The following is a 19,374-nucleotide window of genomic DNA, read 5'->3' as shown; positions in this document are numbered from 1 at the left end:
TCTTCAAACTTTTAGACACGTTTGAAAGGTTTTCAATTACACTCAACCCCCGGTGGTTGGTCACTTTTTCGTTTGACACTTTTTTAGTGTGTACCCCGTTGGTTGGACAAAGTCAAACTAAAAAGTGACAAACGTTTGGTAATGTGTGTGAACTACGTGTAAAAGGGGTGTCAAACTAAAAAGTGACCCCGTACGTTTGACAACAGTTGGTGTTAAACTATCGGCGGGACCAACGATGAGTCATTAAAGTGAGATCCATTCTAAAAAAGTACCTAAATATCGCTAAAGTGATTATAACTTGAGACAGGGTTGCCAGGTTTTTTCAATGTTTTTGACTTGTTTGGAAAGTCTTTCAATTAGCTATCCAACGAAAGGTCGGATGATGGATTCAGACATAGTTAACATACTAAATGTACCATCATCAGGGGTGACATTGGGCTTGCTCCGATTTTTTGTATGACCCAATCTCACCCCCAGAGCCAAAGTCACCCCTGATGACGGTACATAAATATCAATCAAGTGGTACCAACTTGAGAAAGGGCTTTTCCACCTTTTGCATTCGTTTGAGAGGTCTTTTGATTTCATATCCAACAATATGAAACATGATAATATTTGGTACGATTTATGGTCATTTATCTAACATCCAGATATTTGCAAAAACACATTTGTTCACATAACTTTTGAACTACTTATCGAAACTTGAATTTTGTTGAAATTCGATCTAAGGGACCCAAAACCGAGTCAAATTTGTCCGGTTTGGCCAAAATCGGTTAAGCCTGTGCTGAGAGAACTGAATGACAATTTTGGTAACACACAGCCACACATACATACAGACAGACAGACATTTGTTCAGTTTTCGATTTTGAGTCGATAGGTATACCTGAAGGTGGGTATATGAGATTTATGTAAAACAAGCCTTACCCGACAAACTTCGTTTTGACTTTTTTCGTTTGTTGCCGATTTTTACTTTCTTGCTTATTCAGCCTCCAATGATCAAAATTTGATTTTATATTTTGATGTTTTGCCGATTTCGTCATTTTCCTGTTTTTGCGCGTGGCGCGTCGAAAAACTCAGTTTTTATTTTCAAAAATCATATCTCGGAAACGTACTGTTCGACATCGCCAATTTTTTTATATGTTATATGGGTCATTCCACCTGAAGTGTGCAAGAAAAAGTGCAAATTTGAAAATTACCATCTCCGATTCTGCTCAAATTTGGCAGAGCTGTTGAGACTATCAAAACATGAAAAATCCCAAATTTCATCCAAATCCGACCACCCCCTCCTTGTTTGTACCCTCCCAAAAAAACGTCTTTTTGGCGATTTTTGAGCGAAACCCCTATCTTCAAACGACGATAACTCAGGAACCACAAATCTTAGAGGTTCGGTCTTAGACTCAATTTTAAAGGAAATTGGACGTAAAATCCATTTCCGTGATCAAAATTTAAATTAAAATATGTTTTCTACGTGTATTCGGCAATTGAAAATCTATCTCAAAACAGCCCTATTTATTTTTTTTAATTTGACCTCACCATCGTATTCCCCGGCCAATTTTACATAAGAATCACTTATCGACAGAAAGGAATATGTTTCGTTCCAGAGATATCGAATTTTAAAGTTTCAAGTATTTGAGATTACCTAAATTAGCTTTATTCGCCGCATCTGCTAGAAGCACTCGGGCGCGCTGATCAATAACTGCTACCTGATTATTTGATGAAATAAGATTTCATCCCAAATAATCATTAGCAAATTAGGCAAAAAATTAATGTACACAACTGTAGGAAACTGCTGTACAATCTTAAATGAAAAAATAGGACAGAGGACACGTGACAGAGCAAGAACGACACGCAATACAGGGCAGAATGGAATTCCTGCAGAGCTAGCAGGAAATTGCAATTGATCTTGTAAGTAACACTTAAGAAAAAGTGGACGATAAATTATCGTGTTAAAAATTATGAATTAACTTGAATAAAACTCTCGTGAAGCATGAAGATTTCTGGAAAGTATAAAACTGAAAAATGTAAGAAAATCACAATGATTAATCTGATTTATACCCTGATTAAGATCAAATTCAGTTGATCAATATTTTTTTTTGTTTGTCAATCATTTCGAAATCTTGGAAGACGATACAGCTGCTGTCCACATGTATCAGAAGTATATGGTTTTGTTTTTGAAATTCAATGCACCAGAATTGAAAAAAATCATCAGTTATCCAGATGAAACTGGCTCACAATATAAAAATCGGTTTAATATGATCAATCTTTGAAACCGTAAGGCAGATTTTGGGGTTTTTGCTGAATGGCACTATTTTGCTACCGCACATGGCAAAAGCTTTAGAACCCATGAGAATTATTTCATCTATTACAGCTAGCTTTACATTTGTTCTCGCTTCAAATAAAGGAAGAAATAAAAGAAATAATTTGATAAAGTGGGAAGAAATGAGGAATTAGGAAAAATATGAAAATAATTGAAATATGATAATTTTTTGAAAATTGTATTGTAAAAACTCTATAGCATTTGCAAATAAATATTAAAAGTTCAAATTTTACTTAATATGGTTCAATGACACTGAGAACAGGAAAAACAGAGCATTAAAAATTACCCAATAAATATTCCTTAAACAAAAAATAGATTATTCAAGGTATTGATTAGCTCAAGATCGTATAAAATTAAAAAAATAATTAATCTTACAGAACAACAGGTAGTAATTATTGATCAGCACGACTGAGTGCTTCTAGCAGATGCGGCGAGTGTAGCTTATGTAGGTAATCCCAAATACTCAAAACTTTAAAATTCGATATCTATGGAACGAAACATATTCCTTTCTGTCGATGAGTGATTCTTATGTAAAATTGGCCGGGGTATACGATGGTGAGGTCAAATTTAAAAAAATAAATAGGGCTATTTTGAGATATGGTTATTTAAAGTTTTCAATTGTGCAATACAGGTAGAAAAAATATTTTAATCTAAATGTTGATCACGGAAATGGATTTTACGTCCAATTTCCATCAAAATTGAGTCTAAGACCGACCCTCTAAGATTTGTGGTTCCTTAGTTATCGTCGTTTGAAGATAGGGGTTTAGCTCAGAAATCGCCAAAAAGTCGATTTTTTGGGAGGGTACAAAAATGCAGGGGGTTGTCCGATTTGGATGAAATTCGGGATGTTGTCATGTTTTGATAGTCTCAACAGCTCTGCCAAATTTGAGCAGAATCGGAGATGATAATTTTCAAATGCTGTTCCGCTTCAGATGGAATGACCCATATGAAATTTTCCGAGGAATCCGAAAAAATATTTTCAGACATTGGCTCTTTGGTCCAGACACGGCCAAAAAGCCATTTTAAGTTTTCATACGACTTTTTCAAATGTTAAGCTGGATTTTTGAAACTTCTTACTATTTTTCTCAAATAGCCAAATCAATCACCTTTCTTTGCGTCTAACACAGCTAAAATCGGATGAAATGACGCGGAGATATGATTTTTTTGAAAAAAGTGGTTTTTGCGAAAAATGACGAAAATTGCCATTTTTCGAACCACCCTAGCACCACCCTAATGGCCAAACAAAAAAATAGGGGTCTAATTATTTTGGCCAGGGAACTCCCAGAAAAATTTTGAGCCTGATTGGAGAACTTTTTTTTCGGTTTAGGCTCTTTTCAAATGGAATTGCTGTATATAGAAAGAAGTTCAATTTAAGCAGGATTATATCCTTACCTCAGTGAGGAAGCCTAAACGTTGCTTTGAAATTCTCATACTTCCAATGTTCCAAGATTTTTAGTCTTTGACCATTCTTCTGCAACGTGGCGATCTGAACGTGGCATTTTTGTATGACCTAATCTCACCCCGCTGACCCAATGTCACCCCTGATGACGATACGTAAAGTTTTTTTTACAAAAAAAAACACCCCCTGACCTACACAGTCCAGAATCGATTATCTGAATTTTCTATTATCGGAAGTTAAATTATCCGAAGGTTTGGAACTTCGGATAATCGAATCACGAACAGTTTTTTTCTTCTTTTCCTTGTTTTTAACATTAATACAAAAAACGTTACTTAATCCACCTTTAGGTGGTTGGTACCTTCCTCAAATTCATACAGTGAACACACTACACAGCCTCAAAAAAGTGTACAAATAACACTTACTTTATCAAGATATCTGAGATCCAGCCTAAATAAAGTGTAATAAAAACGCTAAAGTACTTATAACTTTTGATAGGGTTGTCAGAATTTGATTCTGAGTCGATAGGTATACGTGAAGGTGGGTCTACGAGGTCGAATAAAGAAGTTCATTTTTCGAATGATTTTATAGCCTTTCCTCATTGAGGTGAGGAAGGCAAAAAAAAACATCAAATTTGAGTTCTGCGATCCCATTTCAGTCAAATTTAAATAGTTGACTGCCTAATAAATAATAAAATGCATTTTTTCAACATTTCGTCACAGCCATTTTGGCCGCCATCTTGGAATTAAGAATTCTAAATCATTTTAGCGTAGTTTAGGAGTCATGCTTGAGCTCAACAATTAAAAATAAGACAGCGAAAAAAAAAATCCGTGATTCGATTATCCGAGTCTGGACTGTATGTAATAATTGGTTACGCAGGTTCAAAACCATTTCAAACTACATGTTACATAAACCAAATGAGTTCAAATTTTCAGGCAGCTCCTGGAATCTTAGTAAGTACCTACTAGGAAATTGATTGATCAATGCACAAGAAAACAAAAAAAAAGATGGTGATTTGTATGAATTGAGACTTGAAAACACGGTAAAATGTTTCTTTATTTTACATGAGTTGCATTTAAATGACTAATTATTGTGAAATGTTTTATGATCCGTAAAACGCAGCATATTTAGATAACTTCATTATACAGCAATTCCCCACGAAAACAGCATGGAAAAAAACAAAAGTGCTCGGATCGGGCTCAAAATTTTTCTGGGGGTTCCCTGGATGAAATAATTAGACCCGTATTTTTTTGTTTGGCCATTAGGGTGACCTACGGCGTGTTAGGGTGGTCTAAAAAATGGCCATTTTCGTCGATTTTCGCAAAAACCACTTTTTTCAAAAAATCATAACTCCTCGCCATTTTAACCGATTTCAATTGTCTTATACGCAAATGAAAGGTGATAAGTTGGTCTTTCAAAGAAAAATAATAAGAAGTTTCAAAAATCTAGGCTAACATATGAAAAGGGCGTATGAAACTTTTAAATGCCGTTTTGGCGGTGTCTGGACCAAAGAGCCTATGTCTGGAAATATTTTTATCGGATTCCCCGGACATTTTTACATAACATACTAAAAAATGGGAGGAGTTCATTAACAGGATTCCGAGATATGATTTTTTGAAAATAAAATCCGTGTTTTTTGACGCGCCGCGCGCAAAAACCGGAGAATGACAAAATCGGCAAAAAATCAACTTTTTTCACTAAAACTGCAATAACTTAAAAATTTCAGCGATGACCTATAGATGTTTGGGTACCAAAATTTTTGTAATTGAAAGACGCAACTTTTGGTACCCAGACATGTATAGGTCATCGCTGAAATTTTTAAGTTATCGCAGTTTTAGTGAAAAAAGTTGATTTTTTGCCGATTTTGTCATTTTCCGGTTTTTGCGCGCGGCGCGTCGAAAAACACGGATTTTATTTTCAAAAAATCATATCTCGGAATCCTGTTAATGAACTCCTCCCATTTTTTAGTATGTTATGTAAAAATGTCCGGGGAATCCGATAAAAATATTTCCAGACATAGGCTCTTTGGTCCAGACACCGTCAAAACGGCATTTTAAAGTTTCATTCGACCTTTTCATATGTTAGGCTAGATTTTTGAAACTTCTTATTATTTTTCTTTGAAAGGCCAACTTATCACCTTTCATTTGCGTATAAGACAATTGAAATCGGTTAAAATGGCGAGGAGTTATGATTTTTTGAAAAAAGTGGTTTTTGCGAAAATCGACGAAAATGGCCATTTTTCAGACCACCCTAACACGCCGTAGGTCACCCTAATGGCCAAACAAAAAAATACGGGTCTAATTATTTCGGCCAGGGAACCCCCAGAAAAATTTTGAGCCCGATCCGAGCACTTTTGTTTTTTTCCATGCTGTTTTCGTGGGGAATTGCTGATAACTATATAAACACGATTTTATAGTTAACCACGACGCATAATAAGTGGAATGGCTTAATGAAATGGAAGCTTCTGTTTGTCCTGGTGATAACCAGAACGGTACGTGGACAGGGGACCTGTGCCACCGTGAGTCATAAATTTTACGATGAACTCTACGGATCAGACCATACCGATGCTGTTGGTGTGACCCTAAGAAGGGAATATTAAAGAAGGAAAAGAAGAACAAAAAACACAAGCGAAAAGCTGGCCAGCAATTAGGAAAGAATGTCATAAAATTGTTCCATTTATTCGCTGGTCGCCGACGCGTGGCGTGGGACACTCGGTTGGCCAGATTTTTTGCAGCTGAATGGGCTTCTGGAGGGAGGAGTAGCCGGGTGGTAATGGTATCCGCCCACGAATCGTAACCGCCGCGGGGAGCATCTACACAGTGCAGTGCAGGCAGGGGGTTGGCCAAATTGCCCGGCAGCAAATCCCAGCAAAAAAAGGATGAGCCAAGATAAATAATTATTTCCTGTACATTGGTTTTTATTGTGGTTCGTGCGATAATGAAGGCCTGCCCGCCCCCGCCTTCAAAATGGCCAACGGTCACCGGCGAAAGAGATTGGGTGTTTTTGTGTGTGTTTTGGCCGGAATTTATATCAGATTAGCAACTGTGTTGCCGCCGGACCTTAACTAGGGCGTTAATAAGCTCGCACCGAATTGAGCAATGCACCGTTTGGGATAATTTACGGCCGGCAATATTCTGGGTCAATTGAAACTTGCACCATTATTGTGCTGCTGCTGATCTGCTCTGGTTATGGCTCAGCGTTTTTGCTAATGTAATTCGATTGTGGTGCGATGGACTTCTGCAAATTCTGATCAAAAGTAAATTGCATTTGGATAGCAAGTGATGGTATTGAATTTACAAAATCAGTTGATTTTACCGTTCGACTTTTGCTTTGTGGTAAAATGTTCTTCTGATTTTGTTTAAAGCTGTTCTTTAAATATTCAATTTTGCTTTTGCTTCAAAACAAGCAAACAAGTTCTTGATGCTTTTTTTCACTGAAAATGGTTAGGGAGAGTTGGGAGACTTGATCCCCTTTTTTGTATGAGCAAATCTCTCAAAATTTACCACCAACAGCTACGCATTGTAAATGCGTCCTGATGCTCTTCATGGGTTATGAAAAAAATATTTTTTTTTACTTACAAATTCGCTATTTCCCTTTCAAATAAAGAGGCTGCTCATACGAGCAGCCTAAGACAAAAACATACCATGAGTGGGGGTGACAATGGGTCAAATATCTATACATCTCTTTTAAATTCTAAGTAACAATAACAATATAAATGATATCACAGAACTTTTTTCGATGAAATGTCCTTAAATAGTTGACCAACATTTTCCCAAAATTGTATGATGTTTGTAAAACCAGCCTCAAATGCCAATCGTTTGAAAATTGGCTCAATCTCATCCCTTTAAAGGGGTGACATCGGGTCAAATGAAGCACAAAAAAAACTCTTACACAACTAATAAGCAAACAAATGTCTTTCACCAGTGCAACTTTACTTGCATTTAAATCAGTAAAATCTTCACAATTGACAGCCAATTAACAATCATTTTAGGAAAAAAAAGACAGCGAATTAACGCCAATTGGTGGTACCCACACTATAATACAGTGGTACCCACCCGGAAAGCAAACACAAGTCGGTGCTTTTAAAGCATTTAAATCAGTAAAATATTCTCAAATGACAGCCAATTACAATAATTGTATGATTTTTTTTTTCAATTTATTATATAGAACTTATAAAATTAAAACTCATTGCATGATATTCTTTGCTCAACGTCTACAATTTCTACATGGTAATTGGTTAAAAATTTATGTTATTGAATGTATGGCAGTTTAATAAATTGTAGCCCAACAACGGAGCAAAAAACTGAAAGTATTCAATTTGTACTTCAAGCACTATTTGTACAAACAGTGAATAAATCTGCGTTATTGTTTTATTTTCCTCCACAACACACACCACACACGTGATGTACGCACATTGTGATCATTTTGCTGTGCAGCCACGTGCGTGGGACCACCGCGACGCGTCAGTTTTTCGCACTGAAAAAAGTGAGGCAGTTTTGTCCTGCACGGCTCGTTGATCGTCACACATTGTTTGACTGGATATGAGAGTGTGTTGTTTTATGTATTGGAAAGAGTTATTTATATTCGTTTAAATTGTACATAAAATTGCAACTTTTTTTCTCCATTTGTGCCGCTCAAAGCCGGTGTCGGTCGGATTTGCAGTGACAAATAAAAAAAAGTGCCAGAGCGTGGATTAATATTTTACGGTGATAAAATTTTCTACCGCGCTTTCATCCTCACATTTCAGTCCCTGTTCAATTATTTGCTGTTTGGATTGCGGTCGTGGATGATTTGTTGAAATGAAACGGTGTGGGTGTATCGGATGAGTAACGGTGAAAAATAACAATTTACGTCACTTGCCAGTAATGCGAGATAATTAAATCAACATAAATCAGCTTTCGATTAAACGATCAATTATCGCCGATTGCTTCATGACTGCAGATTTTGGTTGCATGTTTCATTGCACTGGCTAGTGCAGTGTTTGGAAGGAATTGGAACGGTATTTCAAGGGTAAATCAAAGGATAGCATTCTTTGAGGCATCGTGTAAAACCAACCATAAAAAATACCTAATTTTTATTTTATTTTAATATTGATTTACAAAGCTTTACAAAGTTGATCCTTATCCGATTTTGATCCGGATTCATCATAAAAAAAACCTTACCAATGATCTCAGAATATCTGATAACCCTATCTAAAGTTATGAACATTGAAAAAGGCACCAACCAACTTAAAGGTCAGTTAAGTAACGTTCCGTTCAGTAATCCCCCAAACCCAATGTCACCCCTGATGACGGTTCTAATAAAGTTTTCATGATCTAATCAATGAAATTTTATAGAATAATTCACACTAAAATATAATAATTATTACATTACTCGTAATTGAGCAATTCTTTCAGATTTCGGTCATTCGATTTTTTTGGTATCTTTTAATCCGGCTGAAACTTTTTTGGTGCCTTCGCTATGACCAAAGAAGCAATTTTGCATCATTAGTTTGTCCATATATTTTTCCATACAAATTCGGCAGCTCTCCATACAAAAATGATGTATGAACATGTATGATGTATGTCAGCGATTCGGACACACAGCTAAATACTATGCAAACCAAGTTCGATTTCCAAAATGTTTACAACACCACGGCTCCTCTGATTGTGCCATCACAAATGATTTTTGTGGATTGTGTAAGGAACATCATTCACACATTTCTAAGTGTCAAATTTTCAAGACCAACAAAAGAGCTCTTCGGTAGAAAACGTGTCAAAGCGTGGAGTCTTCATCTATAACCATAATTCGTCAAACGCTCACTGAGAAACAACCTGGGGATTCAACAACTGAAGATTCTGCCAGCACCCGAACCAACGAAGGTCCCAGAGTTTCGTCGTACAAACTCTAGAAACCGGCTTAAGCAACATTATCTGGAACCACACCAAGTTCAAACAACCTCCAAAACCGGAAATACCAAGCCCAGAACAACGTTCCCTTAAAATGGAAAAAGAAGAAACCAGATTTATACATCTACTGACATTCCAAGTTATTCAAATAGTTATCGCATTGAACACAAAATATGGGCAGGTGTGTGGGCGAATGGGCGTGTCCAGATCACCACGTTCACAGAATTTAGTTGAAAGTAAAATTCTAGATTAAATTTTCAAAACAACCTATCCCTCATGGGTTTCCTATGCAGATAAGGCCTTTTGAAAATTTAATCGAGAATTATGGAGGCAGCTCCGCATCTAGGACACTTCATTTCAACATAAAATCGTTCATTTAATTGTAATAATTTACTTGTATTGTAAAAGAGATACACGGCTCCTTATCGAGTCTAAATAAATAAATCATATTTGTCAGGGCTGTGAAGTTGGAGCCGAAATCGGAGGAGTCGGGTATTTTGAGGATCTGTAGTCGGTGTCGGAATTTTTATCGGCAAATTCTGAGAACCCGGAGTCTGAGTCGCTTTCGGATATGCTAAGAGTCCGAAAGTTAGATTCGAAACGGCTAAATTTGTTGAATTGATGTTGGAATTGGTGTCGGTGAGGTTTGGTCTTTTTGGAAAGCTGAAGTTGACTTCTGAGTTGGAGTCATTAAAACTCCAGAAGCCAGAGTCGGATTCACAATATTTTCAGACGTTGAAGTCGGAGTCACATCGAATCTTCTCGACTCCGCAGTCCTGATGTTATCATGAATACTGGGATTATATTGAAATAATTTGAATTTTATTTTTCAAATATTATTCAACTTGTGAGGCTTTTCCAAAATTATAGTATTTTTGCAACATTCACTGGAGTAGGTCGCATCTCGAACAGAATATTTTGAAAATTGCGTGTTAAAACATAGCAGAAGAACCAACAGCTGCTCGAATCCATTCCATGTTTTTATATTGGGTACCTCGCCAGAGCTTGAAGGTCAATAGCAGAGATACATTCAAAACTTTATTACGCACTGATTTCGAGACGCAAGGCGTACTATCACGACCTTGAAATCGTACCCAAGTTCATCAGCGGCCTGTCCTGGCTACATCGGACCGGGGAGAGATCCATTGTTTTCGGTCGGTGCAATTTATATAAATTGATGACCATACGTTATTGCTAATTCTGGTATTATGCCAAAATTCATCACTTTATTACGGGGCGTATTATTTCTCGCCAAGCACTTTTTGGCACGATTCTCCAACTCCCAGCACACAACCAGCTCTCCCAGCGTTCCAGGTTCTCCTATTTCTCTGCCCGAACGTGAACGTGATGGATTCCGTCTCCATTTACTGTCTCAGTACCATAAGGATTCTTGGGTGGGTCCGGGGCACGCGGATGCTACCGAAGGAAATCGAATAATGTTGTACCATCTGTATAAGCAGAAGACAGCGCGCACGGAAAGGGGATCAATCGCCAAAACGCGATAAAGTTCTCAGCCTGTAGACAAATTACCTGGAATCGCTAATTTTTCGCTGGTTAGGAATACAGTCAAATTTGATCGAACCAGTGGAAACATTTACTGGTTTAGTGAAAACTTTTGCTGTTTGGGGGATCGGTTTCGCTAAAATTATCGACAAGTTTTACTGGTTTAGAAGGAGCTAAAAAGCAAAGCAAAGCAATCCACTTTAACGACCCCCAGGTCTTTTGTGGCCTCTGTTGCAAGTTTCTGCTCATTTCTAGGCGTCCGAAGGTTATGGGTGGGGCGTCACTCAAAACCTCTTTTACGCTAATGGACCGACGTTTTACTTCCCCATCCGATATAAGGCGTGATCAGGCAAATCTCGTCTCGAAAAATGCCACCGGGCCCGTCTGGGATTGAACCCAGGCCATACTAGGGTGAGAGGCTACCACGCTAACCACTGCGTCATCGGACCCGGCCGAGGGAGAGCCGAAGGAGCTACCGGATTCCAAAATCAACCAGGGCGTCATCCATAAAGTATGTCACGCTCTAGGGGGGGAGGGGGGGTCTGAGCAAGTGTGACATTGCATGTTATAAGTATAGGAAAAGCGTGACAAAGGGGGGGAGGGGGGTAAATTTTGGCTGATTTTTGCGTGACGTACTTTATGGATGAAGCCCAGGAGTTTCTTCTGCTGGTTTCGGAAGACAATGTGCTGATCCAGTGCACAGTAAAAAAAATCATGGTAAAATTACATCTAAAAAGAGGTATATCTTTCATGTCAGAAAAGCTTTAGTTTAAACTCTAATATTGTGTAAATTTATATCTGGCAGAAGCTAGGAAAAAATATCTATAATCCCACAAAAATATCAAACCAGTGATATAGTTATATCAAGCAGGAGCGGCCGTGGCTGACTGGTTACGGTGTTAGCTTTATAAGCGAATGGTTCTGGGTTCGATGCCCATCTGCTCCCAACGAGAAAGTTAACAACACAGAAATTTGAAATGATGAATATGAACGAAAAATCAAAGTCGCTCGAGGCGGGGTTCGATCCCCCGTCCTTAGGATTGGTAAGCAAAAATGCTAACCACTAGGCCATGACGACTTGGTGAGCGTGGACTGGAATTAGGAATACTGTTACAGAGAGCGAGTTGTGGCGCTATAACCACGGCAAATAGTGTCCAGGGCATTCGTGGAAATACAATGTCCCATCCCAGGGTCCCGGAGTACCAAACCTTCTTAGCATGGTGCTCCCAACGAATACAACCAAAAAAATATCGGAGCGTATGGTGGTGTGTCCCCACGCTTCTTCCTCCCCTGTCGATTCAGAATTGTGTTGTTGTTCGAACATTCAGTGCTCAAACTCAACCCAATTACGAGTCATCTCTGCGATACGGCTTTACGCAGTAGGCTTGGCCGCTTTAACGCTTGTGATGTTTCAATGCATTCTAATGCAATGGCGCACTACAAATGTTAATAAATGACAAGAAGAGTGCTAGGCGTCATCTAACCTAAGGCACTCTCCAGGATCCCTTCGATAGATTGGCTGCGCTAGGGTCTGATTAGATTAGATTAAATTAGATTAGAAACCGGTGATAGTTATATCTAGCTTACTAGGTCCACGCCCTAAACCAAAGTTCTGGCTACACTCCTGCAGCAAAACCAAGTTGCTGGATTTGAATTTGCTCAGCCGCTGGTTTTAGCGAAACATTTCGCTGGTTCAGTGTAATTTTTCGCAAATATCAGCAAAATCAAACCAGGATAATCCTTCTGCTGATTTTCCGTGTATAGATTTCCTGTTTTCTCGAAAGAGATCTCTCGGAAATCTTCCATCCAAAGCGGACGCAGTGGGACTTGGACAATAATTGAGCGATTCCCAGTGATTATTTTAATATTGTCTTGTTTCCTTTTTTTCCGAAATCTCAGCATTGTTGTTCTTCCCAGCAATAATATTCCGTCCGAAATGGTGATGGAGTTTCCTTCTTCCTTTTTCTTGGACATAATTTTACTGCCCCCGTTGGTTTCTGTCTCGATCGTCGGACGCCATAACCCTAAACGATAACGACCGTAGCGTTGAATTGATGATAGGTTAGGGGACCGGATGGCAGTGGAAATCGGAAAAGAACAAAGCTCGTAGAAACAAAAAATACAGTCACAGATACATACATTCATCCGTAAATGAAAATAAAAGGGAGCTTTTAGCAGGAGGCTACATCAACCATCATTCTGCGGGTCCGTAAAAGGCTGCTGACCATCAAAATATATTATTCATTTGAGTTCGGGTGCGTGTGTTTGTCTGTCTATTCTTCATGCTCCCTCTCCGGACCAGATCACCCGGTGGTCACCGGCGTTCCCAACATCACCAGGATCATTTACTAACTGGTTTGCCTCTCTCGTTGGCTAGTCTATTGCTTGTTGTTGCAGAGCCGATTGCAGCACTGGATTTACATCTACCGATGCGTTATATTTTTATGTATATATGGATTACCAGCAATATTATTGTTCTCTTTTTTCAGTGGCTCGTCATGGAAATCCTCGAGCAAAGATGAAGGATTATTGTCTCTGGTAAGGCACATTTTTTCATGCACACACACAACTGAAAGCTTCGTAGGCTGGAATTTTGCTGTGATTTCATTTTTTGTTAGAGGAAGAGGAATGTTAGACAGTTTTATTATGTTCTTAAAAACAAAGTTTTCATCCAAATCTGGACTTATCAATAGTTATAAGCGTGGTTCTGATGGGTCAATAATTCCGTCCACAGCACAATCTTATTGCTTTACACAATATTTCAACAGGTGTTGCTATTTTTATATTACAGTTACACAGCAAAAAAAAAATTGCATTTTGGAATGTTGAAAATTTGGTTGATTGAATATTACCTCTTTTTTGAGTAATATGTATTACCTAAAAACTGTGTAAAAATGTGAACCTGATGAATATTTATCAGAAACTGATGAAAATTCACCATTTTCTGATGTAATATTACACATTTTTTGTCACAAAATCTGTCACCTTTTACTGATGAATATTACCATCATTTTTTTTTTTGCAAAATATCAAAATTTAAAATTGGTAAAAAGCTATGCTGGGATTATTATTGCAAAACAAATCATTATACAAACAATTGAATTTCTTAAAAAAAAGCGTTGCGTGAAAATCTCTACTTCAAACATTGTAGAAAGTCAATACGATTCCCGCGAAAAAGAAACACTGTTGCAACTGTTCCATGGATGACTTGTTTTGATCCTATCTATGTATTTGAGCATCATTTTAGTTTCATTTGAACCCTCTAAGGCGTCATCCATAGAGTATGCAGTGATGTCAACCAGAGCGGCGTTCATTTTTGGTTCGAGGAAAATTTTTCGTTTGTGGTGCTTTTGAGTTACGGAACACAGAAAAAAAGTTGAATTTTGGAATGTTGAAAATTTGGTAGGTTGAATACAGGCCCGTGATAATGACGTAGCTTGCTGAAGCCGCCACCAAATGTTTGGTGGCGCTGCTTCGGGATTAACATTTCAGAGGGACACAAATCAAAATATGATAAATCTTATTTATTTGTTTTTTTTTTTTAAAATCCTGTAGCTGCTCAGAACGATTCTTTTCATTAAAATAAACCAAAAATGCCGCCAACAACAATATAATTAAGTTTAGCATCAGGTCTCAGGCAAAGCTTCCCAGCAGGTGTCTTTTTAAAATCCTCTGAAATGTCTTCCGCAAATTCTAATTTGGCCAATGAACTTTCAGATCATCATAATTTTAATTTTAATCTACAATTTAAGGCGGTTAAACCAATATGTGAGCTCAACCATGTTGTTGGGAAACCTTAAGAGCGAGTCCACGAAAAGGGCATAGCCCATTGTTAGTGACGTCGTGGAGCTCACCATGCAGTTTCGAAGAAGCATGTTACATTTTATTACATTTACATTTAAAAGGAAGCATGTTTTTGAGTCAAACAAACCAACTTCTATGGTACCCCGTGGTTTTAATGTGTTGGTAAATTTTCGACCTGAATGCCTTCTATGAACAGCTGTAGACATAAAAATTCAAATTTAGAAACTAATTTTGTTGTTTTGTGTCTATTCTAAAAAAACGGAATCGACGTAACACCTTATAATGTGGCCCTCTTAAACCTTGCGGTTTCGTCAACGGATCCACAGGTGTGTATCGTTCTTTTTGCGACAAGACTCCGCCTCCCGGGTCTTCTAAGTGTGAAGGTATGGCACGGGGAGAGGGCACCGAATACCTATATTTATTATGTCTATTCTAACTGAAACCAATAAAAAACTTCCAAATGTTGTGCAAAAACATTGCTAAAATAACTTCCAAATTCACCCCATGTGTCCCGATTTGCCCCGGATAATGGTACACATTTAATTTCATTTTAACTAACAAAACAAAAATAAAGAAAAAAAATGATTTTCGTCCTTTAAAATTTGCGCCCTTTTCGTCATGTTACTCCCCATAATTTTGACACTAGACACCAAAACTTTGGTACTTTTTAGGCTTCAGTGACATTGTATGCAGATGACAGCCGCAGCATCCCCGTGGTTGAATATTACCTCTTTTGCCTTCCTCACTGAGGTAAGGCTTAATCCTGCTCTAAAATTGAACTTTTTATTTAAAGCTCGAAAACCCACCTTGATGTATACATATCGACTCAGAATCGAAAACTGAACAAATGTCTGTGTGTATGTGTGTGGGTATTAAGGTGTAATATGGTTGTATGGAAAAAAATAAAGTTGTCCAAATTCAGCGAGCACAGCAATTTTTCAGTTCCTTTTGGGGTCCTAAAAAACTCCCCAAAGTTTGGGATCGATTGGTTTAGTCCTCACTTAGCGCAAAGCGATTCAATTTTCCATATAAATTTGTATAGGAAAACCCATTTTTTTGAATTTTGATGTTTATAAAATCCACGTTTCACGCTGTACTAAAACCGGATTCATATTTGGATGCTCTGGAATGTGCTCTACAACTTTCCCGAAGAGAGTATGGTGCTAACTTGCTCCTAAAAAAGATCAGCGTGTTCGAAACTCGTCTAAAACGTGTTTTTTGCTCGAAAATCACGTTTTAGACGAGTTTTGAGGACGCTGTATCTTCTTTCAGGGACAAGCTAGCACCATACTCTCTTCGGGAAAGTTGTAGAGCACCTTCCAGAGCATCCGAATATGAATCCGGTTTTAGTACAGCGTGAAACGTGGATTTTATAAAAATCAAAACTAAAAAAAATGGGTTTTCCCATACAAATTTATATAGAAAATTGAATCGCTTTGCTCAAAGTGAGGACTAAACCAATCGTTCCCAAACTTTGGGGAGTTGTTTAGGACCCCAAAAGGAACTGAAAAATTGCTGTGCTGGAAAATCGATTTTGATATTACACCCTAGTGGGTATGCGTGTGTGTATGTGTGTGTATGTGACCAATAATGTCACGCAGTTTTCTCAGCACTGGCTGAACCGATTTTGACCAAACTAGTCGCATTTGACTAGGTTTAGGGTCCCATACGGTGCTATTGAATTGTTTGAAGTTTCGATAAGTAGTTCAAAAGTTATGTATAAAAATGTGTTTTCGCATATTTTCGGAAGTTGAATAAATGACAGTAAACTGAACCAAACATCATCATGTTATAAATCGTTGATAAGGTTATCGAAAGACCTTTCCAAAGAGTCCAAAACATTGAAGATCTGGCAACCCTGTCTCGAGTTCTGACCACTTAAGTGGTATTTATGTACTTTTTTGTAGCCGGATCTCACTTAAATGTATGTAAACAATGTCCGGATCCATCATCCGACCCATCCTTGGTTAGGTAATCGAAAGATCATTCCAAAGAGTCTAAAACATTGAAGATCTGGCAACCCTGTCTCGAGTTCTGACCACTTAAGTGGTATTTATGTACTTTTTTGTAGCCGGATCTCACTTAAATGTATGTAAACAATGTCCGGATCCATCATCCGACCCATCCTTGGTTAGGTAATCGAAAGATCATTCCAAAGAGTCTAAAACATTGAAGATCTGGCAACCCTGTCTCGAGTTCTGACCACTTAAGTGGTATTTATGTACTTTTTTGTAACCGGATCTCACTTAAATGTATGTAAACAATGTCCGGATCCATCATCCGACCCATCGTTGGTTAGGTAATTGAAAGATCATTCCAAAGAGTCTAAAACATTGAAGATCTGGCAACCCTGTCTCGAGTTCTGACCACTTAAGTGGTATTTATGTACTTTTTTGTAGCCGGATCTCACTTAAATGTATGTAAACAATGTCCGGATCCATCATCCGACCCATCCTTGGTTAGGTAATCGAAAGATCATTCCAAAGAGTCTAAAACATTGAAGATCTGGCAACCCTGTCTCGAGTTCTGACCACTTAAGTGGTATTTATGTACTTTTTTGTAGCCGGATCTCACTTAAATGTATGTAAACAATGTCCGGATCCATCATCCGACCTAGTGCGTCCATCTCGGGAATTCCCGGGACAAAATTCCCGGGATTTTTCAGATACCGGGAATTCCCGAATCCCGGGATTTTTTGTATTTTGTCCCGGGATTTCCCGAAATTGGAAAAAATATCAAATTTTTGTCTGGATATTCAGGTTTTGATGTGGAAATAGATAAACAACGATAAAAAAAGAATCAAATATTAAGCATATATTCAGGGTTTTTTTAGAAAAGGTCCTATAAGCTATTGTGTTTTCATATGTTTATAGGACCTTTTGAAACTAGACATCAGCATTAATGTGACTTATAAAGGAAATTTGTAAATAATACCGATCCGTAAATTGTCCAGCGATTTATTTTTTTTTATCAAATTTTATATATTTTTGAAAAGACTACGTATATTTATAATATTAAATTTAAAAAATATTATCATTTTAAATTATTTTTTATGAACATTTTTGGCAAATCAAGACGAATGTATCGAATTAAGACAGCTGTTTTAGTAAATTTTTGCATAATGTTTTTTATTTTTTCATTGATTTCGATTAAAACAGGAACAGAACAAAGCAATTAATACATCGATCTCAACATTAATTGCTCTGAAACCTCCTGTACCTATTTAGACTGTAGTCCCGTTTTTTCCTAGTGGCGGTAATGACCTTAAGATAATTTTTAACATATTTTTTATACAAAACATGAATGTCTAAACTTATCTAAAATTTAACTGTTATAATTTTATTTGTTGTCTTTTTATTTGTTATTTTAGACATTTAAAAAGATTTTCTTTTTTTGCTTTACTAGTCATGACGTATAACAAAATAGGTATTTATAAGAGACTTATTTAATTTGAATCACATTGGATTAGATAAAAGATAAGACACCAATGCACAACATAGAACAAAATAAAATATTTCAAACTATCTAAAAACTGCCATCGTTGTTTAGATTGAGGTGTTTAATGAATGAATAGTATTGAACTAATTCTATGATTTTAAGCTTGCAAACATGCAAATATAATGAAAACATAGATTTTATTACTGTTTTAAAAAAATCCCGGGATCCCGGGAATTCCCGAGATTTCCAAAATATTTTTCCCGCTTCCCGAGGAATTCAAAACCCGGGAAAATTGGACGTCCTAATCCGACCCATCGTTGGTAAGGTAATCGAAAGACCATTCCAAAGAGTCTGAAACATTGAAGATTTGGCAACCCTGTCTCGAGTTCTGACCACTTAAGTGGTATTTATGTACTTTTTTGAAGCCGGATCTCACTTAAATGTATGTAAACAATGTCCGGATCCATCATCCGACCCACCGATGGTTAGGTAATCGAAAGACCTTTCCAACGAGTCCAAAACATTGAAGATCTAGCAACCCTGTCTCAAGCTATGGCCACTTAAGATGCCATTTATGAGCCCTTGAGTGATATGTGTGTTTTTTGTATTCTGAAACTTAACGAAATTAGACGAAATTTGTGTCCAAACCCATCATATCACATATCACCCATTGTTGGAAAAGAGTGAGAAAGGCACCAACCACTATTTAACGTTCTGTAGCTTTTGTTTAATGAGCTTTATTGCCTTCGAGAGAGTTGTTAGGGACATCATAGACTATTCTTCTAGGATAATAGTTTCATAAAATAATAAAATATGAAATTTGTAAGTTTATAAGGCAAAAATGTGGGTTTCCCAATAGTAATTTCCATACAAATTGCAATCGCTTTGCGCGAGGTGGAAGAAGAACTCTAGACTTGGTCAGAATGTCTAAGGTCTAACTGATTAGAGTGAATAAATATGAGTAATTTACCAGTTCTTTATAGTATTTTCAGACAAAATGTGTAAACACTCAATTTTAATTTAATTGAACG

General features: G+C 37.4%; 1 protein-coding gene across 5 annotated transcripts in view; it reads right to left on the bottom strand.

The window, feature by feature from the left end:
* The window catches only part of LOC120418059 (acetylcholine receptor subunit alpha-like), a 664,850-nt gene that overhangs the window by 66,659 nt on the left and 578,817 nt on the right, over window positions 1-19,374 (bottom strand). The gene's annotated exons all lie outside the window — the stretch shown is intronic.

This window comes from Culex pipiens, chromosome 1 (genome assembly GCF_016801865.2).
Source record: "Culex pipiens pallens isolate TS chromosome 1, TS_CPP_V2, whole genome shotgun sequence".
Classification (NCBI taxonomy): Eukaryota; Metazoa; Arthropoda; class Insecta; order Diptera; family Culicidae; genus Culex; species Culex pipiens.
Note: the sequence above shows the minus strand (reverse complement) of the source record. Positions and strands in the feature narration are given on the sequence as shown.